The 6,110-nt window shown below is 42.6% G+C and overlaps 1 pseudogene; it reads left to right on the top strand.

Moving 5' to 3' along the window:
• Positions 1-5,661: 5,661 nt before the first annotated feature.
• On the top strand, positions 5,662-5,779 carry LOC124709264 (annotated as a pseudogene).
• Positions 5,780-6,110: the final 331 nt, after the last annotated feature.

Genomic DNA, 6,110 nt, shown 5'->3' with positions numbered 1-6,110 from the left:
GTCTTTTGAAAATGTCGGTGACTTTATGTGTGAGTTTGTGTTGGTATGCCGTCGTGTACCATATTTATCTTACCTTATATTTTGCTGATTATTCTGTATTGTTATGGTACTGACCGTGTCTGTTTGCGTTGTGTTGTTGTTGTTCATGGCTTTGTGTTTAGTCTGTCGTTAGTCTTTTAATTTTGTTGTTAACTCCGTGACTATGTTGCTGTTATATCGACTGTCAAATGTAATAAATTGAACTGTGTCACGTTCTGTTTGGAAATCTTTTTGACATGTGAAGTTCGGTTCACCAAGGAATATGTCAACGTGTTAGTGTGTTATTGGATGTTGTGAACGAGAAGGTATTTGAGTGTTTTTCGTTGCACATTTTCAAAACTTTTGTAACTACGAGGTTTGTTCAAATGGTTCAAATGGCTCTGAGCACTATGCGACTTAACTTCTAAGGTCATCAGTCGCCTAGAACTTAGAACTAATTAAACCTAACTAACCTAAGGACAGCACACAAATCCATGCCCGAGGCAGGATTCGAACCTGCGACCGCAGTGGTCGCTCGGTTCCAGACTGCAGCGCCTAGAACCGCGCGGCCACTCCGGCCGGCTACGAGGTTTGTACTGATCTCTATGTTAAGATGAAAGAAGTCAATAGATTTTTCGCCAAGCTCCATGGCGAACTGTATGTTTTTGCTTTGTGAGATTAGGTGTCCCAGATATGTGTTCAGCTATCTGTTGGTGCCAGTCCACAATACACTACATCGTCTACATATCCAACTCAGTATTTTATATTAGACCTGAGAGGCTTCAAAATGCTCCGTGAGGATTTCTGCTCAAACACGTCTGAGAAGGGGCCCCACAGCCAAGCCATGTAACTGTTCGTACAGAGTCCCTTAGAACTGAAAGTACTTTCCTTGCAAGCACGTCTTGATGGCCAGTCTTAATGTTTCTACTTGTTGAGGTTCGACACCAGCTCTGTAGTAGTTCTGTCAGAATAGTGAGACATCCTTTAATGTGTACGATAAACTACTTGCATCAAAAGATACGTATTTAGCACTGTGTGGGATAGGGACATTTTTAGTTTTGTTTAAATGGTGCACTGAATTCACATTTCCGAACTTACAAGGGGAGGCCACGACGTTGGGATCACGGATTTGCTTCATACTTTGTACACCTTTAGTAGGCCACTAAAACAACATAATGTGCAAGTAGTAACGAGTACTGGCAATTCCGATAAAATCGAAAGAGAAATCTTACGCGACTGTTATGTAATTGAAGTATTTGTGCGAAGTAATTGTGGTCATGCGGTCAGCGTTCGCGTCTTGTAAGGGGGTTGTTGACGAGGCAACGGTTCCGATACAGATCACTGTTATTTCTTAATCTATATTTTTTCATCATTGATCACTTTATTTAATTTACACAACACTTGAGAGATTTATGATGGAAGAAACCACATGCATTTTCATGAAGTTGCATTGAATTTTATACGTTATTTGACTATTTTCAAGGACGAGGGAGAAGTCAAACCTCGTTAAATAATGATGCGAATGGCGTTATTCACAATCAGTAAGGTAGTTTGTCACAATGTGCCAGACTACAAGAGTAATGTACAGTTACTCGTCGGATGTGCTCTCGACATCACACATTGCGGGATCGTACTTGTCATACAGACAAGGAAAACATAAATTGAAGGTTCATGAAACACACATGGTTTTTTTGCATTATATTACCTCTCAAACGTCATATAAATTCACCAATATAACCAGTGATGAACAAATTACACAATAATTAAGTTTGAGCGGAAGTTGAACCGTCGGGTGTTTGACGTTCGTCAAAAACTAATGACTTGATCTTTATGAACTCTAACGACCAGCACCAACACACAGATACGTAAGCCACATAATAGACGCGTAAGACTACTCTTGCGATTTTCTCGGAGTTGCCAGAGTTTTAGTGGCCTACTAACTGTGTACAACTTTGAAGTAAATCTGTGGTCCCAAACTTGTGGCCTCCCCTTGCTAATTTTAAAGTTTGTCTTGGTTTTGATACAGAAGTGATATTTCTTAGCAGTTTTGTAGTTTGGAGCTGTGTAGGCAGGCACAACATTGCACTGCACCAACATTGTACTCTGCCATCAAATTTACCACAGATTACTATCTCCGCCATCCACATCCTGTGAAGCGTGGGTGTTCATCACCTTGTCGCTTGCTCATGGTTTCACTGTTCTTCGACAACGTTCCGTAGATTTTCACTACAGCAGCATGCTAACAGACGACTCAATTCCCTGTTTACGGAATACACGTTCTCAGGCGCTGGGTCACAACAATCTGCCCTTTGCATGAATGTGTGGAGTCTGTTGTTTCAGACGTTTCCGAAAGGACAGACACCACACATTCATATAATTGATTCGCCTAGATGGACAATGAATCGTCAACACCAATGGGGATGCACAGTATCGTTCGACCTCCAACGGGAATCTAAAATTAGCAAGGATGGGAAACATGGACGGCGTGTGTGTGAGCGTGCCGAGGTAGGCCGCGCATTTGCGATAAACACTGTGTCCAGATTGCGCAGCGGTGAACGGAACTGCCTAATAAACAAGAGATCCCAGATTCAAGTTCCGGTGCAGCACACACTTTCACTCGCCGCTGCTGATTCCGCACAAAGTTCCGATGCAGCTGATATAATTATTTTCTTTCCTTTCCTTTCCTTTCTCCCCCCTCCATCCTTCAATTTACTGCATCTGCCCTTGTGAAAGTCTTTTATGTCAGTGGAGTTCCCCATTTCAGGTCCGTATCGTGGCTACAATTATATCCCATTCTATACATGAAATGTATAGTATTGGTGAAAAAAACAGTCTTGCTTGCAATTTTATTTTCTTTTATTTTTCAAAGACGCGTTTCCCTTATTTAGGCATCTTCAGGTTATCTACATAAAAAGCAGAGAACAAATACATCTATTTAAGAATCGCGATCGCGTTGTGCAGACTTGGATAACCTATAAGCATGTATAAACAGATCATCTATTGAAAATATAAACAGATCACCTATTGCACCTATTTGGTATTTCTTAAGAATCCTTTAGTCAGTGTAGCATCGTCGAATATATCAGGCCATATATAAAATAGTAAAATCATTACCTTTCTTTTCTAGATGGACGCGAGAGGCACCAAGATCTGCATAACGCGTTCCCGTTCACAGGAGCGAGTAACAGTAAGACGGGGACTCAAATAGTAAACATAATGCGCCACAGCGTCGTGGCTCAAATGGCTCTGAGCACTATGCGACTTAACTTCTGAGGTCATCAGTCGCCTAGAACTTAGAACTAATTAAACCTAACTAACCTAAGGACATCACACACATCCACGCCCGAGGCAGGATTCGAACCTGCGACCGTAGCGGTCGCTCGGTTCCAGACTGTAGCGCCTAGAACCGCATGGCCACTCCGGGCGGCACAGCGTCGTGTGCCAGTACTGAAGCCTAATGCAGAATCACCTCAAAAGGTGGCGCTGCGACGCAGCAGTGATTAAAAGTGAGAGATCGTAAACTGGATATACATACCCACTAAAACTTTATAAATGTAATGCATATAAAGCACTGATAAGATGGAATTACTGGGGGCAACACCTGTGCTTAACTTATCCTAAAATTTTGACGAAGTAAAATATAAACGAAGGCGGTAAATTTAAAATGAGAAAACAAGGTGTTTAATACAACACACAGATGCAGTACATAAACAGATTTTTCGTATCATATTCCACTAGAACGAGAACATTAAAAAATACGGGACCGTAATTTCATATAAAGAGGCCGCTCGTATAACACTCAATACTGCGTCATTCGGAGCTAGAACGTCTAGCAAGAAAACTTTTTTATAAAATACAAGTAAAATTATTAGGCTTAAAATGCACACCAACGTGGAAGACGGACGTTATGTGGATAAACTCCCCCCCCCCCCCCCCCTTTTTTATATAGCTACATTGAAATGTGTAACTCACAACTATCCCATTTGAGTCAAAAAAACCCAAATGACTTTGCTAAGAAGACGACATAAGACCAGAGAGGAACAGGGCTCATATTTAGGCAGAACTACGAGAGCTCCAGGATTACATTAATAACACCGATTTCATAACTTCTAAAAAGCCCTGATTGGCGCCAAATATTTGGCCGTTAAGGAGAGACAAATCTTTGTCTGCCATATGCATAAATATTTCAATTCCTTCCAAATTGTTTAACTTCTTACCCTTTTGCGCAAAATGCAAAATATTAAGATTTTGTACTTGTGGAGGACTATGGCCACTGGCTTTAAGCTGTTGGGCAAGGGCAGAGCTCTGTTTTACCTGTCCCATCTATTAAGAAGATGTTCTTGCAATCTAATTTTGAAGGTTCTGCCTGTTTGTCCAACATATCCTGCATTACAATCGCGACACTCATTTTCGAATGCAGACAACCATCAGCTGTATAATGGAATGATGAGATTGAGAAGTTGTACCGGACCGGGACTCGCTTTACGCGAGTGGTGACCTTAATTGCTTTGGCAGTCCGTACACGACTCACGGTCAGACCCAAACTTCGAAACGTCGTCGTTCATGTTTCACAACTTGCAGTCGTACAATTACTATAACACCCGTACGGGTGAAGGGGGGGGGGGTAATATTTTCAATTGAAAGTCACTGTCTGATACCAGTGGAAAAATACGCTGTTGCAGTACCTGTTTTGTTAAGAAGTACGATGAAATGTTCCTTCCGATGTACGTCGATGTTCGAAGTAATACGGCGCCGTACTTCTTAACAACACAGCCACTGCAGTGTCGTACATATCCCATTCGTCTCTTCTCCGATTACGTTAGAGTTATTGATAATTACTTTCAAGGTTTCAGAAGACTGGACTAAAACTACAAAACACACAGAAAAATGACAAGTATCAGTGGAAAGAGCATTTCTCCATGTTTCAAATGGTTCAAATGGCTCTGAGCGCTATTGGACTTAACTTCTGAGGTCATCAGTCCCCTAGAACTCAGAACTACTTATACCTAAGTAACCTAAGGACATCACACACATCCACGCTCCATGTTTCGATTCGTAATACATCTCATGGCCTAGTTGCAGAGCTCACCACTAGGGGCAGGTGTGTCAGAACAAGTAGACAAATCATCGACTCTGCATCGATTTAATTCGTGCCTGCAAAGGGGCAACCCAAAACCCGAAATTTGCAAAATGGCTGCTGTCTTTGCCCTCTCCCAAGCCGTTCGGACGCGTATGGCAAGAGTTTCAATATCGGACTGACGTTGGCCGCGACGCTTATTGAGCACCTATAAAGTGATTTAAAATCTTGGAAAGTTGTTCGGTTCACTGTTACGTGACTATTTTCTTATAAAACAATAATAAACTGGTAGCCAAGATCGCAGGAATTCTTTTTATTCCATGATTACCGGTTTCGGCGAAACTAAAGCCGCCATCATCGGATCTTAGGACACACACACGTTACAACATCAAGGCATTGTTTGCCTTGATGTGGTAACCTGTATGTGTCGTAAGACACATAGTTTTACAAGCATCTAGATCTCTCCCATATGAGCACAATGTGCTCCCTACAAAATATTTTCTTATAGTTTTTGCGCAGTAGTCTGCTGAAATCTATATTTATGAATGTCCCTATATACTTTCCTTGACAACGGCCTTGCCGCAGTGGATACACCGGTTCCTGTCAGATCACCGAAGTTAAGCGCTGTCGGGCGTGGCCGGCACTTTGATGGGTGACCATCCGGGCCGCCATGCGCTGTTGCCACTTTTCGGGGTGCACTCAGCCTTGTGATGCCAATTGAGGAGCTACTCGACCGAATAGTAGCGGCTCCGGTCAAAGAAAATCATCATAACGACCGGGAGAGCGGTGTCCTGACCACACGCCCCTCCTATATGCATCATCACCTGAGGATGACACGGCGGTCGGATGGTCCCAGTGGGCCACACGTAGCCTGATGACGGAGTGCTATATAGTTTCCTTACCGCGTCGCATACCCACAAGGTCACCAGGCGTCATTCAATCTCTCACCTCTCTCACTGAGAAATGGTCATTATGTTTTGGGTCGTTAGTGTCTGAGACACGTGAAATATCCTTG

Source organism: Schistocerca piceifrons, chromosome 7, assembly GCF_021461385.2.
Source record: "Schistocerca piceifrons isolate TAMUIC-IGC-003096 chromosome 7, iqSchPice1.1, whole genome shotgun sequence".
Taxonomy (NCBI): Eukaryota; Metazoa; Arthropoda; class Insecta; order Orthoptera; family Acrididae; genus Schistocerca; species Schistocerca piceifrons.
This window is presented reverse-complemented; position numbering and strand designations above follow the sequence as displayed.